We start from the raw sequence: 17,985 nt of genomic DNA on the forward strand, positions 1-17,985 counted from the left end.
TTCAGAAAATCCAGGGATCTGGATGAAGCGAGCTCTTGGGACCCCTTGCAGGATTAAGATCTCTGGGATGGAAGTTAAAGGTTAATTTACAAGCGTCCCCACCACCAAGACCCCAAGTCTGGGGTCCTTACTGACTGTGACAGTGTTGTCTCAGACTCGCCCCCCTCCCCCTTTCCAGCTGCACAGTGGCTAAAAGCCCATACTTGAAAGTCAGCCAGACCAGGTTTCAAGGCCCTTCCTCATTCAGTGACTGTGGACATATTACCTCTCTTCTCCAAGCCTCAGTGTGCTCATTGGTAAAATGGGGCTGATATTATTACCTCCCTCCTAGGGTTACCGTGAGCATATCACAAAATGACGAGGTGAACGTGGTATCTGGTGCGCAGCAGGTGCTCAGCAAACGTTTGTATAGAAAAATCAGATGGTGACGTGCCTGTGAGATCCGGTAGCATCCCTGTCTCATGGAGAGAGGGGAGAAAGCCAGGCCAAATATCCAGTTTGCAGATTCTGAACCAAAGCAAAGGGCTGTGTTACCAGGAAACTCACAGAGCTCAAAGATGAGCCTGGATGGTGTCTGGAAGTAGAGGAGGGCTGGGAGCCAGCCAGCGGTTGCTCTCAGCCTCCTCCTTCCAGACCAGATGCCGCCCGGGGCCGGATGAGGAAACGGTGGCTACTGCCATTCCCTCCCCGTCTCGGCCCCTTCTCCTTTCCTGGCATCCCCACATCCTCTGCCAGAGCTTCTGCAAAGCATTTTTCAACTTGACTATAGTCCCTCGGTTAAAACAAGCATTGTCCCACTTCCGGCTGCACAGGGCATTAAAGCATAACAAGGAGGTGCCCAGGCTATGTGGCCTCGGGTCCATTCTCCACATCTCCAACCTTCCGTTTCTAACCTGGCACATACAGATGGCCCAACATACTGTGAAGATGAAGGAAAATGATTATATGAAGCACCTAGCAAAACAGCCAGCCGCTCATAGGGCCTCAGACGATGCCAATTCCCCCTTATGCCCATTTAACAGATAAGAAAACTGAGATTCAAACAAGTTTCATGATCTTTCCCAAAGTTACCCAGAAACTGAGCAATGGGTATAACCAGGAGCTCTAGGCTGGACTTTGGGCTTCTCCTCTCCTGGTTTTCCCTGGAATCATTTTCCATATGACTTAGAACTAGATTTCAATTCCACCTCCAGCACTTAGAGGCTGTGTGACCTTGTATAGGTTGCTTCACCTCTCTGAGCCTCAGGCGCCTCATCCATAGCATCTTTCTCTAGGAGTTGTGAGGATGCAATAAGACAAGGCTGGTAAAGTGCTTGGCCTTGTGCCTGCCATGATCACAGTTACCAATACTATTAATACCAGTAATTAGTAATATTACAGGAAAGGGGGGGGATTTATCTCACAGCGGTAAAACTGGAAAATATGTTTCCACCCTCTTGGTGGGGTCCTTTATTTTAGGATCCAAGGAGAACTTGGCAGGACACAGCCTTTTCTAGAATTCCCAGAATGTCAGGGAACATTAGGTAAATTGGAGACACCAGGAGGCTGCAGCGTCAGGTCACAGACCCCTTTCCAGCCTTCTCCCATGTCCCATCTGCTCGTCGCCTGAGCAGCCCTGAGGCCCCAGCACATCTAGACGAGAGCAGCCCCGCCCAGGCCCCTCACTGTCTGCCCAACAGCCCTGTTCACTCCAGGCCACTTTGTTTCGGAGACTTCCTGCCTCTGGCCTGGAACGTTCTCCTCCATGGCCCTGTCACGGGAGGAAGTGTGCGCAGCGTGGGCCTGGGGTTCCAGGAGTGCGGTTTGGCACCTTTGCCTGGGAGAGGTCAGAAAACAGAAGCCCTCTTGGAAGGTGAGGGAGGGGAAGGGAGGGCGAGGTGCGGTCCCTTCCAGACAGGCTGACTCAAACCCTCCAGGAGGCTGAGAAACTTCCAAGAAGATGGCCTTGACATTGGGCTAATGGAAAGCTCAGAAGGCCAAGGATTCTTCCCTCCAATTCTCTGATCCTCCTCTCTCCCTTCCTCCATCCTTCCAAGAAATATTTATTAAACACCTATTGTGTGCCAAGCCCAGATCCAGATCCAGGGGCTACAGCAGGGAACAAAATGGACACATTGCTTCCCTGGAGGGGCTGGCATTCTCGAGGGTGAGGATTGGGTAACAAACAGATAAACACATTTGTAATAAAGAGGACAAACACCTCTAGAGCCAAACTGCCTGGGTTTGAACCCCCGCCCTGCCATTCACCAGCTGCGTTACTGTGGGCAAGTCACCACACCTCTCTGTGCCTCAGTTTCCTCATCTGAAAAATGGGGGTGATAGCTCTTTCCTCATAGGGTTGTTACGAGGATTAAATGAGTTTACGTTGGTAATGTTTAGAAGCATGCCTGGTTCATTGGAAGCAGTATGTAAGTGCTGGAAAAATGAAACGAAAATAACAGATGATGATATATGCTATGAACTAAAATATAAAGAGGAGTGGGGCATAGAGATGGGGGCGGGGTGCTATTTTAGGCAGAGTGTTCCGAGAAGCCCTCTCTGATACGGAGACCTTTGAGCAGACTTGAATACAGGGAGAGGGAGACATATCACTATCTGATGGAAGAGCACTTCAGGCAGGGGGAAGGGTAAGTGCAAAGGCCCTGAGGCAGGAGCAGGTTTAGCAGGTTCAAGAAACAGCCTGAATCCATTCATTCAAACATCCATTCAATAAGCAGCTAGTGAATACCTTCTAAGTGTCACACTCCTTGTTGGAGACTGTGGGAGTCTGTGCCCCCAAGTAGGGGAGGTGGGTGCAGGACCATGGCATAGTCAGTGCTCTGAGATGTCACCTAAAATCCAGACTTCCAGCAAACCAGCCCTATTGAGCCTGCATCACAGACAGGATGGGGTTCTTGGCAGCCTCCCTATGTTCAACCCCTTGACTCTGGGGCAATGAGTCTGCTGTGATTCACCATGGAGCCTGCCCTGGCTCTCTACTGTTGTCGAAACAGGAGCAAGATAAGAGAAAGATGAACAGTCATTCTCACTTTCAGCTTTAATGGGAGAGTGTGGATTTCTTTGTGGAAGTGGAGAATGTTCCGATGTTAGTCAGTCGTGTCTCCTGCCTGACCTTGTTGCTGGCTGAGTTTGTGGCCCTGGCTCTGTACAAAGCAAAGGGAAGGTAGCCAGGGAAATCAGGGGAGGCTTCTGGGAGGAAGTGACATTTGAGCTGAGGCTTGAGGGGTACGACGCCTTTGCTTAATGGAGCAGTGGAGGGAGAAGGCATCTCCGCAGAGGAAACTGTGTGCAAAGGTACAGAGGCTGGGTAACGTGAGGTTAGATTGTGTGTGGGTGTCTGTGCATGTGTGTCTGTGTGTGTGTGGCGGGAATTTTGGGGGGATGGCAGGAGACGTGGCTGAGAAAAGAAGAGGGGTTCAGATTATGAGACCTCCTGCAAGGTACCAAATTTATCCTGTGGGCAATAGGGAGCCATGGGTGGTTTTTAAGCAGAGGGGTGTCCATTTTTCTAAACAACCCCAGCTCTAGCCCAGGTGGCTCATACGGAGACTGCATTGGAAGAGGGGAGACTGGAGGCAAGAGGCTAGCAAAAGACCTGATGAACTGAGTGAGAATCCCCCACCAACTCCAGGTCCACTCAGAAGTGGCAGTTTTTGGAGGCTTCAGAAATCAAGGGCCCCATCACAGAGCCGGGGAGTCTGGCAATCTCCCCATTTTCTTGAGGGAATTCTTCCTCAGCCGGCATGGTCACGTTTGCCTCAAGAGCCGTTTCCATGGCAACTGCCAATGCTCCAAGAAAAATCTTGGATGAGCAGAGGAGTAGGGACAGGATACACCAAAATGAGTCTTCATGGAAGAAGCCAGGTCACACTGGCCAGTCCCAGGGGCTGAGACCCAACCCCAGCCCGAGAATCCCTGATGCCACAGACGAAATCTAGTCACCATGGCAACACTGATTCCCCATCCTTGGGTGTCACTGGGGATGGGGAGAGACAGGAGGGAGGAAATGCCAAGGGGCAGCCAGACCAGTAGCTTACAAGGTATGCTAATCCTAGGATGGGTGTGAGAGGCAGGTAAGTGAAGAACACGGGTGCAGATGAAAGAGCAGCCTCTGGGGTCTGATTTTTGGGTTCAGAAAGGCATCCCCTACCCCAAAATTGATGCCTGGTAAACCCTGTTGCTAGGCCTTGAAGTCCACCATTAGAGTTCTACTTTTAACTCCCCCACAATTAACTGCAGTAAAAGTAATAATGGCCTGGGGGCCAACACTCCCACCACCACCACCATTCACTGGCTCAGGCTGGTTGGGGGCAAGGCTGGAGCAGCTGTGGGTGTGGAGAGAAGCCAGGGAGAGAATAGTTTATGCTAAATGATGGGGGTGGCGGGACATCTCAAGGATGCAACCTGATCCCCCCCTCCCTGTCTTCCACTCCAGCAAACCTGAGGAGTGCATTGAGGGCTGAGCTTAGAGAACACACTGACAGAACCTCCCATCGTGTCCCTGGTTTGCTGTGTGACTTTAGGCAAGCACTTCCCCTCTCTGATCAGGCCTCCGTTTCCACATCTCTAAAATGGACAGGTTGGACTGAGAGAGGAAGACTTTGGAGTGGAGGAAAGAGAGAGTAGGAAAGCAAAGAAAGTTGGGGTGCAGTGTGGAGGAATCATGGGGGTTGCAGAGCTTTGAAAGACAAAAGGCAGAAATGTTGCTATTATGTAATCATTAGCTATTCCTTGAGATAGGATGTGGGGGAAGGTTAGACATCCAGCTCATCAAGCTCAGGCTCTCACTGAGGCTAGATGGTGGAGGGGCTGAGTGCCCAGCTGGGGAGCCGGGCTGCCTGGGGTTAATCTCAGGAGTGGAGGATCACTTACCTGCCCTCTGCCTCAGTCTTCCTATTTGCAAAGTGGGGAAAATTGTGATACCTCTTCCACTGAACTATTCTGGGATTAAATAACTTGACATACGTAGAGCGCACAGCATAGATCCTGTTGCTTGTTATCTCACTATTGATGAAACAAGGCTAAAAGCATCTACGTGGGGGCATGTGCGCGTGCGTGCCTGCCTGATCCTGACGTTACTAAGTTTCAGGGAAGGGATGTTAAGGGGAAAAGGCAGCCCAGATCAGGAGGCTGGGTGGAGATAAGCTGCAAAAAAGAGGAAGGGAGGGCCCCTGGCTGTGAGCACTGAGCTCTGTTCCCCTTCGCCAGCCCGAGGGAGGTCAGCGACATGCACGCACCCACCCAGGACAGGGCGGCGGGGTTCATGGGAAACCACCGGCTGGGTTCAGGGAGGGGCCACAGGGGGAACCTTGGACCCCAAGTCCTTCCAAGACGACCCACTCACTTGTGCCCCCAGGAGCCCAGTGCCCCTTGAATGCGTGGTGGTCAAGGCCTCTGGGCATTTGCTCTTACAGGTTGCTGTGCTGGGGGTCAGAGGAACATTTTCCTGTCCTGCTCCCCCCAGCCTCGCTACGCACTGGACAAAAAGACAGGCAGAACGGAGAGCAAATGGTAAGAAGACAGAGAATGATCCTGCTGGCATGTGCCAGATGTCTGGCTGGATGCTTTGCCTTCCTTATCTCCCCGTAGCCTGACCAGCTCCCCACCCAAAGACGGGGATGGTTATTATCCCCACTTAACAGGTGTTGAAACTGAGGCTCTGAAAGGAACCTGGTCAGGATCACCAGACAGCCCTGGTGGAGCCAGGACTTGAACTTGGATCTGTGGTCTCCAGAGCCCGTGCTCCAGGGCACCCCAGCTGCAGTCCACACAGCTGTTGAAAATGTTCTCCTGCCCTTATCACAGCGCTTCTAAGCGTCCTGGGTGGGCTGCTGGCCTCTTCCACTGCTAGGCCATGACAAGCCTTCAGGCCGCATTCCTTCCTCTCCCTCCTTCTTCCCCGGGTTCCCAGGTGCAGCCCTGGTAGGGGAGGAATCTAAACCACTGAGAGGCTGGGGGTGGGAGGTGGTGATAACAGTGGCCCTTACTTGTCAGGCGCCAACTGTGTACCCAGTGCCTCTACTCAGAACAAACCTTTAAGGTGGGTATTTTCATTCCCATTTTGCAGATCTGCAAACGGAGGCACAGAAAAGCAAAGCCACTAGCCCAAGATGCCACACCTAGGAAGAGGCAGAGGTAAGATTTGAACCTGGGCTGTTCTGACACGGGGGCCCACACCTTCAATCACCGTGACTGCCCTTGACGTTCTGCGACTTGCTGGCTGGGGGCTCCACTGTGTGCAAGGCCGTCTGTTCTTGCACCCGCTGACTCCCCCATGCACAGGGCAGGCAGGGGAGCCGTGTCTCACATACCCACAACCCCACCTCAGAGAGCCTTCAGTGACCCGACTTACCCACCTCTGGCCAGTGCAGTCGCCACACGCCAGGCTCCAGAGCAGGCAGGGGGCTGCAGAGGCACATCCAGCCGGGAGGACCCCTGGGAGATCCTGCAGGCCTGAGCCGCCCCAGCCGCGCCCCGCCCAGGCTGCCAACACCAGGCACAGGGCCCCCGGGGCATTCAGGCAGGCTCTGGCCCCCTGGAATTGCCTGGCTCCAGCCCAGGCAGCTGACGGAAGGGCTGGCATTGGTGGAGTATGTAGGAGATCCCACCCTGTTCCCAGGCTTGGGGGGAGGAGGGACAGGCTGCCCTCCCCCTTGACCCTATAACCGTGCTGTCACCTTTTCCCAAGGAGAAACTCAGCCTTGCCCGAGAAAGGGTCTCACTGGGAAAACTGCCCCCCACCCTCAGTGGAAAAAACAGACAGTTGAAGCCCAGAGGAAATGTCAGAATCCTTAAAAGCCACTGCTGGAGAGGCTATAGGCTCGAGGGGTCTGCCACCCCCATGCTACAGAAAAAGGAAACTGGCTCAGGGCAGCGGAGGCCTTAAGCCTCACACAGCTGCAGCAAAGCCAGGTGCCGAGGCCAGCCTGACCCCTGAGATCTCAGGCCATGACTCAGTCTCTTCATCTGCAAAGCGGGCCAGTGTAAAGCTTACATGAGATCACAAATGCAGGGTATATAGGTTGACCAGTCATCCCAGTTTGGGGGTATCCTGAGAAATAGGACTTTTGGTGCTAAAACCAGAACGTTCCAGGCAAATCAGGACAGGCAGGTGGCCCTGCCTATATGGAAATCCCAGCCCCAACAAACACACCCCGTGGCTGTGATGTTTAAAGGAAGCTACTTCTGGAGTCGGATAACATCGACTTTGTTATTCTAGCTCTGTCATCATTTAAAAAAAAAAACTTTTATTTTTTCATTCAGTTAAATTTGACAGATCTCTGCCAGGCACTGTGCTAGGCGTGGGGATGCTATAGAGAGCAGAGTGGGCAAAAACCGGTGCCTGGTAGAGCTTAGAAAGACACAAGACATCATCACACAGGCAGCAGGAAGGGGAGCCCTCCTGGTAAGTTGCTTGGTTTCTGAGGCTTGGTTTCACCTCAAAATGGGGGACCATCCACTTAGAACCTCCTCTTGGGCATCCCCTAGGCCCTCGAGTCATCACTCAGAAATAAAATCATCAGAAAAAAAACTCTCCCTGGGTTCTGCCATTTTCCAGAGAAGGTTGCCCTTCTCTCTCTTCCCCCATCCCCACAGAACTTCTAGAAAAACCCATCAAGTCATTAGAAAGCTCTTCCTTTTTTTACTAAACTGAACTCCAGCAACCTGCCACATTCCCCTCAGCCTGGGTCAGCCCCCTGGAGTCACACAGGATAAGCCAGCCACCTCCTTCCCCTGGCAGCGGCCACTTCCTCACTTTAACCTTGGCCAGCACTTCCTCTGCATCATTCTTAACCCCTTACCTGCTGGTCCCTACAGCTGGGACTGCTCTTTCCCCGGGCAGGGGGAGGGGTGTTCACAGGCTGCTTTTGCTTGCAGGTTTGTCAAATTTTTTGTTTGCTTAGGTACCGGCTTGGTCCCAAGGGTGGGGTAAAGCTCCGAAGAGGCTCAGGTATCCGAGGGAACGTAAATTAAAAGTGAGAGTGAAAGGAGGAAAGGAAACGGGTGGAGACAGAAAACGGAGCCAGGGCTGAGGGGAAAAATGCAGACAATAAGTAATGTCCTAAATACTTAGCCTGGGTGGGCCACACAGTGGACTCACAGACTGCTAGTCTGGAAAAGAAAAACCAGTTACAGGAGTCACGTGCCCCTTGGCTCAAAACAAACCTACTTCGGGGAAGGCGAAACCTTCGGGGACCAGGAACAGAAGGACCTTGTCCAGAGTTCCGTGTAGAGAGGACACAGCATGACGTGCAGGCCAGCATCCTCAGAGATGTGCTGACGGTAGATGCAGGCTTGAGGTTCCAGATGTTTCAGGAGAGGCTTCCAAACACTGGCTGCCTGAATACAATACCCTCTCCTGTAAGCTGGCAGCTCTGCCCCAAAAGGCCATTCAGTAGGAGCTGCTTTCCCCAGACGTGCCAGGGAAGGAGTGACTATTTGCTTTGGTCTAGACATCCAGGGTTATGCATTGCTGGCTTAATGGGAAGAAATTTCTAGAATGTCTGGGAAAGGGCCTGAAGTGTGTGGCCCTCAAGGCATTCTCGCTGATGCCGTTTCTCTGAACTGATGTCTTGATACTATAGGCAGCGGAGAGCAGGACATTATTCTCTGTGACAAATGCTAGAACCCAGCCACGCTCTCCACCAGCCGGAGGCGGGCCTGGGGTGTCGTGACGCTCACTGCCCTGGGCTTGCTTGTCTGTTACCCTGTTCTATGGTAAAAGGATGCTGACAAGGACACTCACGACTCCTACAAGCACGGGTTTTCAGTCATTACCCTCTCCAGAGGATCTCTGTGTCCACTGAATATTAGCCCATGAGGACAGATTTCTTTCCTACAGACACTTCATCGAGGGGTCAAGCATTCTCTTGGAATGAGATGGCAAATCCACGGTGAGACATCGGCTGGACCGGCCGTGGCCACAGGGGGCCACTGGGAGCACATGTCAGCCACCAGGATGACATGAATGCTGAAGAAAGAGTGGGTCCTACATAAACCTCAAACACGACCCTCTCAAGCCAGGTTCAAGGAGACCAGAAGGAACTTTCTCCTTGTGACACTGAGGAAGCTGGAGTCAGGTAGAGTAGACTTAAAATCCCAAATATGTTCCTGTGGTGGCCAAAGAGGTAACGGCGATGAAAGCCACGGACATTAGCGTTTATAATATCTCTTCACAGTGACACTTGCTTTAGCCTAATGGGCATCCATTCACAATTCTAAGTTGGCTTTTTTAATTTAAATTTTTGACTAGGCTACACAACTCCATCGAATTGGTGATGTTCAAAACTATCTAAAATTATAAAAAGGTTCGAATGCAAATCCTCATCCTATCCTGCCACCATACACCCAGTCCCCACTGCACCCAAATCCTTTTGTTTCTTATGTCTCCTTCCAGAGTGTCTTTAAACAAATACAAATATATATTCCAAGTTCTTCCCTGTTTTACATGAAAGTTGGTCTATTACACACACTATTTTGCAACTTGTCTTTCTTACCTAACAATATACCTTGGAGATGATTTCATATCAGTGTGTAAAAAGCACCCATCCTTTTTGATGGCTGCATAGTATTCCATTATTGGATTTGCCTTCATTTACTTATCCAGTCTCCTGGGCACGGGCACTTGGCTTGTTTCCAGTCTCTTACTGTTAGAGTTCATCATCATGTATGTGTTACAGTATTACATGAAATCAGTGTGTGTGTGTGTGTGTGTGTGTGTGTGATTCCCCACTTACTCTTAATAGTGTCTGGGGCTCTCAAACCCTTTCTTTTATGATGAGAAAACAAGTCTTAAGCCCTTCCTTTGCACTGGCTGTGCTGTGATTTAATCCATCAAAAAAAAAAAAAAAAAAGCTTCAGAGCCATGTAGACTGGGATCAGAAATGAATTCTGCAGTGTATGAAACTATCTGCAGAGTGTGGGAGACAGATTTAGGCCCGAGGCGCCCTCAACAACCCCAAAGGGTAGATCTGGAGCTTGTAGGTTCCCAGAGAAGAAGGCACTCAGGCTGGAGGAGGCACAGAACAGGGTAGTGACGGACCAGTCAGCAGATTTCTGGGGTCGACCCCGAGCTCAGAGCCTGGAGCCTGAGCCCATGGGAAGCCATTTTCTGGAGCTGGCTTGGCCGCCTTGGGCAGCCCACAGCAGATGCCGGCTTGAAGCTGTTTTCTGCTTTCATCCTGTTTTAAGATAAGGCCGTGATCGCATTCCCGGGGTGTGGAGAAACCTCTCCCCTCCATGCGTGGGCCCTGGCCATCCCCGCCCCTCAGGAAAGGATCCAAAATAATTTTCCACCCATTTCTCATGAAGAACAAACCTTGGCGGGCAACAGAGTGCCCACCCCACGCCCAGGCACTCCTCATCTCTCCCTTAGAGGACTCACATCTTCCCAACTTGGGACGGGCCCCAAGTGGCTGACAGAAGAGCCTTTGTCTCCCTCGTCCCTCTTCCTCACCCTCCTGCCAAGAATCCTGGCAACGTCTCACTGGTGTAGGTTGCCAAGGGCCCCCGCAGTTTGTAGCCACATGTGGGGACCCTTGAAACCACCGTGTTGCTGAGCCGTGGGAACCATCACCGTGAGCCCTCAGGATCCTTCCCATCCCTCACTTTGCTCTAGCCTCCCAAGAGCCCTGACACTACCCTCCCTTCACAACTGAGGAAACTAAAGCTCAGAGGGGGTCAAGCAACTTGCCCAAGGTCACACAGTTAAAAAATGGAGGAACCAGGACTTGAACCCAAAGCCATGCTCAGCGTGATAGCGAAGAGGGCAGGCTCTGGAGCTGGGCCATCCAAGTTCAAATCCCAGTTCTGCCACTGACGACTTGTGAGACTTCTTTGTCGCTTAAATTCTCTGTGCCTCACTTTCCCGATCTGCAAGATTGAACAGTGATAGTACATACCTCACAGAGTTGGTATTAGAATTAAATAAGAGAAGGAATACAGAGCGTCCAGAACAATGCCTGGTCCATGTTAAGTTCTCAGTAAAGAATCTATCACTGTTTCTATTATTAGTGTCGTCAGGTATGATTACGATTCGTACGATTGCCTGGCATTGCCCCAGACCTGAATGTGGTACAGCCATAAGGGAGTGTGAGTGTACAAAACCTCCTCTCAGAGCTTCTTTCACACTGAGGTGTAAATACCTGCTCACAGATTACATATTTCTCATTCATACATTCAGGAAACCTCACGGAGCCCATATTATCTGCCAGGTAGCAGGCAAGCAGCTCGGAATACAAAGATGTAATTCCAAGTCCTAAGAAACCCAAAGCCAGGTTCCTCCTCCCTCCGCTCCTCTTTCCATGGCCAGAATCATAGATACTTACTCCACTCTGGCCTTCCTCTCCCCAGCTCCCACCTTCTAAGGAAATGAACGAGCAACTTGAAATGAGTCCACCCCTCAGGTGAGGGCCACAGCCACACTAGCTCCGCCCACCATCCTGCTCCCCTCTCCCCAAGCCCGGACACCCTCGCTGCTGCAAGCATTCATTCCTTCATCCATTCTATAACAGGAATAGAAGCTGTGCCCTGGAAGCTCTAGCACAGTCACATTCAAAGAAACAGTCCAGCAGCCATAAGCACTTATAATTCAACTTTTACTGCCATCTCTCAAAGAACCACAAAGAATATTGTAGTAGGTGTTGGTGGCCCAGATCCCCTTTACCAGAGGGGGGCACCCATCCCACAGCTGTAGAGAACGCTAGACATCACAGCTCACTGCTGCCCCCTTCTCCTGAGAACTGCCCTCAGCCCAGCAGGAGCTGCTTCTCCCCGACTGCCGTGGGGTACAATTCAGGCTCCAGAGTCCACCCACCCCCCGGGATCAGGCTGAGGCTAGTCTCCACCTGAGACCGTATTCTTGCTGACATCCTCCCTGTGCCCGATCCTTGAATGCAAATTTAAGGGTGTGCCCCCCCAAAACCCACTAATCAGGATAAATAAGACTTTCATGCAGCATTGAAAAATCGAAGCGAATGCACAAAAGGCACGATGAGCAAAATATCAAAATGTTCGATAAAGACGAGATCCAACCCTGCAATGGCGTGACCCTGCCTCCCTTCCCTCACCAAATCCCAGCCCTGCCTGAGACACACCCTCACCACCTCCCATTCACCAAATCCTCACCTCAGGCTCTGCTTCTGGGGAGCCCCTGCCTAAGACAGATATCCAGCTCAGAAGCCACAGCAAGCCTCTTGGGACTGTCTTTTACTCATTCCTCTCCTGTGTATCCACCACCTCGACAGAGGCCCTACGACCCCCTCTCAACTCCTCCCCACTCAACCCCCTTCCCACCAAAATCTCGCCCTCTGTCCCAGCCAGAGCAGGCTCCCTGCGCCCCTTCCCAGCCCCCTCCTGTGTCCTTCTGACCCACGATCAGCATCTCCCCCTTTCATTCTCTCTCCCCCAGTCCTCTCCCTCCCCGCCCATGCCTGGACTCTGAGTCGTGACGGAGGCCTCACATGGCAACCATTGCATCCTGTTGCCCCTGTGGGGAAACCACAGTGTGCCAGGTACGTCCTCCTCTCTTGAAGTCCAGCCCTGGCGCTGGCAGCCAGAGCCTTCATCTCCACGCCCAATTTCTCAGTTCTTTCTGGGCGCCCCACCTCAGCTGCACCCGTGCCCTCCCTCACCTCAAAGGAGCCCAAGAGACCCTCTGAGCTCAAGCGAACTCCTGAACCAGTTACATTTCCCAAATGCTTCTGAGACTGTCCTAGACTTACCACTTTTCTAGGTTTGCCAAGTAAGGGCATGGCAGAATTAAAACTGTCTTTGACCATCTTCACCATTTCAGAAAACAAACAGTATGTTAATACTGACAAAAATCAATGAGACATGGACTCATCCTTCTCAGCTGAAAATACTTCACTTTATGAAGAAAACAATCACTCAATTGTCTGTGTTCTCTCTTTTCGTTTCTCTGCAGGCTGGTAAAAACTTGGCCACAGACAGGTTCCAGTGGGCCGGGGTTCTCAACCCCACTTTTGACATCAGGGGAAACTGAGACCCACAGAGCAGCTCTGTCTTCCCATCCAAACCCACATCCTTGAATCCTCCCTGGAGGGAAACCACGCTGAGGTAGGAGGCCTGAGTTCCAGGCCCAACTCTGCTCCTAATTTTCAAAGAATCTGCACAAATCTCTTCCCCTCTCTGAGCCTCGAACCTGTAGATATTTCAGATGACCCTGAAGATGCCCTCTGGTCCAGCATTGAGGACATGGGGCTCAGACACTGCCTGAGCTCAGGAGCCAGCACGGCTGAAGAAATGGCCTGGACACTCAGGCTTCTTTCTCTGACATCACGTTTGGGCCTCAGTTTCCTCTTCTGGGAATGCAAGTGTTGTGGTTAATGCTATCTGGGTTCAAACTCTGGCTCTGCCTTTACCAGCTGTGTGACCTTGGGCAAGTCACTTAACCTCTCTGTGCCTCTGCTTCCTCACCTACACAGCGGAGAAGCAAGGGAAGAGGACTCAATTGTCTGTGAGTGTCCCCCATCAGACCTGACGATCCATGCATTCTCTACCCCAAGTTTCTCCAAATGAACCACAGAGATAGGAATCAGGTGAGGGGCCTCTCCCTGGAGCTGAGCCAAAGATTTCCAAGGGACACAATTTTGGTCTTTAAATGGACGGGAATATTACAGTGTTGAACACAAAAGTCCCATGCTTTCTTTTTTACAAAGCGTATGCCCTCAAAGGAATTATGTGTGTTTTAAAAATAAGGCACACGACCTCAAAATAACTTTAGTGAGGGTTGGTTTTGCGTGAGGGAAAGAGGGGACTTCAAGTGATGCCCCAGATGCTGTCCCCCAAAATATCAGGGGTTGGCCCTCTGCTGTTGCGGCTCATGTGTTCATCCCCTCACTAAGGGTTAACGAGGGCCCATGATTCAGGGTGCAGGTAAGTGCTTGGTTTTGACCAAAGGTGCTCCATCCACTCCAGCTCTGGAAGATGTCGGTTGGCTCAGAGCACTGGCTGCCGAGAAAAGGAAGGGGAAGGGGAGAGGAGTGGAGGGAGAGCCAGAAGGGGTGGAGGGGTCCCGGGAGCAGGAGGTGCATTGAGAAGGCAGGGGCCAGGCAGCCGGCCTTCTACTCAGCTCCCCACGGTGGCCCTGCTCCGCACCCCATGAGCTTCAGAGCCCCCTAAGGAACTTGAGTGTCTGGGGTGCCCCCAGCATTTCCATATGACATCCTAGGGGAGAAACCAGCCGGACACCACTGCCGCCCCTGCCCCGGGGGAGCCAGATGACGCCCAAAGAGGCCTTTCAGGCACTTCCAGAACTGATGGCTGCCCCAGGGCCAGGGCCGCCTTTGATGTCAGCCCTGCATCCTTACAACCACCAGAGATGGAGCTGACGCAGCCCCAGTTTTCAAGAACACGGCTCTCAGCGAGGCACAGCAACTTGCCAAAGTGCCACAGCGAGAAAGCAGAAAGGGGCAGAGCTTCTCACTAAATCTGCCCCATCGCCGGGGACACGGACACCTAGAGACAAAGTCGTGAACGCCACACGCTTACCGAGCTCTGGGACCCCAGCTAAGTGCGTCCCCCACATGAACGCCCAATTCCAAGTTCCCCAACCCCAGGTTCTTTCCTTTAAACAAGTGGCACGGCAAATACCAAAATAACAAAGATAAAAAATAAAATAGGGCTTCCCTGGTGGCGCAGTGGTTGAGAGTCCGCCTGCCGATGCAGGGGACACGGGTTCGTGCCCCGGTCCGGGAAGATCCCGCATGCCGCGGAGCGGCTGGGCCCGTGAGCCATGGCCGCTGAGCCTGCGCGTCCGGAGCCTGTGCTCCGCAACGGGAGAGGCCACAACAGTGAGAGGCCCGCGTACCGCAAAAAATAAATAAATTGATTAAATAAAATGCGCCCTCCCCTAGATCCATGTCCCCCCCACCAAAGGCCCTGTGAGGCAGTGTCGTTCCCATTTCGCAGATGAGGAAACCAAGGCTGCAGAACTAGGAAGGCGAGGAACTTGAAGCCAAGCAGTCGGATTCCAGAAGCTCTGACCATCGTGCCATCCTGCCTCTCCAAACACACCTTGACGAGCCATGCTTCTCCCCCTGGTCTCCCGGCACTGGCTCCAATGCCCACACAGGGAAGGAAGGATGCCCGAGTGAGGGAACAGTTTTACCAGTTCAGCAGAAAGTGAGAGGGACCCCAGCCTCTTCATCCAGGTCACAGGACGCAGCCTTAACCACCCTCAGTCACCGCGGCCTGTGGGCTCTGGCAGAAGGCCGCAGGCAGGCAGGCAGGCAGGCAGGCAGTGTAGACGTGGGTGTGCCAAGATTGCAACACTCACCCTCACGGCCTCCCAGGCCTGTTCGGTTTCTCTGAGCTCCGCTGATATGCAGCTTTGCCCCATTAAAAAAAAAAAAAAAAAAAAAAAGTCAACGCAATTCTACAAGAAAAGGGAGGAACAGAGAGGTCCCAGTGGAGGTATGAGGAAGTGGTAACACAGACGTCTATGGAACTGACTCAGTCACTGCCTGTCCTCAGGTTCCTGAAGCAGGGGAGGCTGCCGCTTACTGACCTCCAGGAAGATCCTGGGCCAAAGGCTCCCCTCCCCCGTGTCCAAAAGCCTGAGGGTCCACCACTGTGGACACGCTGTGCTGGCTTAAGGCACAAGGCTCACAAACCCCTCTCCTGCGAGCTGTCACCGGCTGCAAACGCCTCAGGGTGAAGGAGTTGATCCCTTTGGTTTTCAGTGGAACGTCTGGAGGAGAAGAGTCTTCTGAGGGATGGGGCATGAGACTCATGTGTTGATCGAGCTATCAAAGATGAATGAGATAACCCTGACTGGTGTAGGGAGAGTCTGTGGCATCAGTGGAAAGGCCTGGAAATCACAGAGGAGGAGGGTAGGTGAGCTCTGGAGAAGGGACCAGGAGAATAGGAACAGCCCTTGTGGTGTCCAGGTAAACGAAGGGCAAGGCTCAGGAGCCTGACTCCTTTCGCTGTGAGCTGTGTGGCCTTAGGGAGCCAATTAACCTCTCTGATCCTCAATCTCTGAGCCTCATCCTTCACAGGAAAAAAATGACTGCCAACAGTCTGGGGGTTGGAGCAGAAGGGGGTGATTAAAGAATTCAATCTCATTTCAGGAAGTATTTACCAAGGACCTGCCACGTACCCCATTTTCAGGGCCCAGAAGTCTTTTCAGGGACCCACTAAGTGCGGGACCCAGTGCTAAGCCCTTTACATGGATTATCTCCTTTAATTCTCACCACACAACTCAGGGAAGAACCTGCCAACACTCTCATTTACAAGTGGGGAGACCGAGGCTGAGAGAGAGGAACCGACCCGAGATCACCCAGCTGGTCATCAAGCGACTCAGGATTCGAACCCAGGTCTGCCTTACTCCAAACTGAATCATTACTTTGAGGGCCCCATCAAAGCACAAAAAGCCAGGGCCACTGGAGGTGGGACGTGTTCCCAAGGCAGAGAGGGAGGCTGTGAATTAGGGAATGGAGGAGGGGTGAGCACACACGTTTTCTCCAGGCCTCAGTTTCCTCGGCTGTAAAATGGGACAGTTTGCCCCATCTCCCACATTTCTGATGGGTCTGTGTGACACCAGCAGAGGAATGACTGGCCCCCGAAGAGGATCTTGGCGGTGGGAAGCAGGGTTGGGCAGCAGTCCAGTGTGGTCTCGGCGAATGAAAGCTACCTGTCCCTTCAGACAGTGGAAACAATACAAAAGGCTCTTGGAAGGAGGAATTTGGGGGCGCTGCTGGCTTCCCAGCCCCCTGGAAAGCGTGAGCTGCCAGAGCTGGGAGAGGGCCGAGATTATGGAGCAGACAGGATGCGTGGAGCCAGGGCCAGCCCAGTGGGACGGGGCAGATGAGCAGCATCGCCCAGCCAGGCTCAGGGAAGCTGCCCTCCCCTCCCCCAGGGTCCTGGTTCTGATTTCCCTCGTGTCTGAGGTTTTTCACAGGAGGGCAGGGAAACACAGAAAAAGAAAGGCCCATTTAAGCCAGTCAGGCCCCACTGGTCCCAGGAAAAGAAAGACCTGTGATCTGGGGTCTCTACCCAGACCCCGCCGTGTTTTCAGGCCAAGCCGGGAAGCGGAGGGGAAGCTTGGGGTGAAGCTCCGACCCTGGCACCGTCCACACCTGGCATTTCTAGCCTCTCACAGCTCAGGACCCCCGCTGCTCCGCCCACCACCTGAGCCAGTCCCTCATGCTCAGGCCACAGTTGGTCTTCAGCCCCAACTCTGTGCCACTCTGCATCTCACGTAAGCCAGCCAACACCCTCCACCCCGTGAGGAAAACCCTTTAATCACCCCCAATTTACAGTGGAGCAAACTGAGGCTCAGAGAAGTTAAGTGTCCTCTCCGAGGTCTCACAGCCAGCGAGGGCAGAGGTGGGTTTCAAAACAGGTCCGTGAGCTGGCAGAGTCCCGCTTCTACCCTGGGTGGCCGTTTCTTTCTTACTCAAGGGATGTCGTTTTTCTTCCTGACCCAGATCCCTGACCATTGAAGAAGGCCCCCTGTGAGTCGCATCTGTCATAAAAGAGACTGAAAATTGCCCGAACTCCCCGAAGACCTGCTCTTGAGATCAGTCAGCTCTACCCCCAGGCGGTGGCAGGGGCCAGCAGGCCCTTCAATGCCCAGCCCGGTTCATCTGGCTCCAGCGGGCAGCGGCCAAGTCCTTCTCCCCGCAGTAAACATATCCCGGGCTGGCCACAGGTGCCACCCTAAGTCAACTCTCTTTAACCCTGAAGGAAACACCTCGTTTCTCCCAAGTTCCGTGCCTACAGCTGTCAGCAGGTCCTGGATGTGCTAGGAGAAGAGACCCAACATTCAGCCTAGAAAGCCACCAATGCAAAGAAATATTCTCTCCTCTGCTCTGGTTTCTGGACCAGACAACCCAGGAGATGAAGCCACTAACCAACATGCCCTTCTGCCAAGTTGGAATTTCAAACTCAATTCACTTGAGATTGTCTGGAATCTTCACTCGTCCAAATGTTCAAGTTTAAGCACCAAGTTTGGAGAGG

At 52.6% G+C, this 17,985-nt stretch overlaps 1 protein-coding gene across 3 annotated transcripts in view; it reads right to left on the reverse strand.

The window, feature by feature from the left end:
* Positions 1–17,985, reverse strand: part of CMKLR1 (chemerin chemokine-like receptor 1) — a 38,435-nt gene that overhangs the window by 14,814 nt on the left and 5,636 nt on the right. The window contains exon 1 of one of the 3 annotated variants that reach the window (XM_049698575.1): positions 15,131–15,610. The exons of the other annotated variants lie outside the window; for them this stretch is intronic. The gene's annotated coding sequence lies outside the window, so the exon portion shown is untranslated. Of the gene's footprint in view, positions 1–15,130; positions 15,611–17,985 lie in introns of those variants that run through there. 3 annotated transcript variants of the gene reach the window in all.

This window comes from Orcinus orca, chromosome 15, assembly GCF_937001465.1.
Source record: "Orcinus orca chromosome 15, mOrcOrc1.1, whole genome shotgun sequence".
Taxonomy (NCBI): Eukaryota; Metazoa; Chordata; class Mammalia; order Artiodactyla; family Delphinidae; genus Orcinus; species Orcinus orca.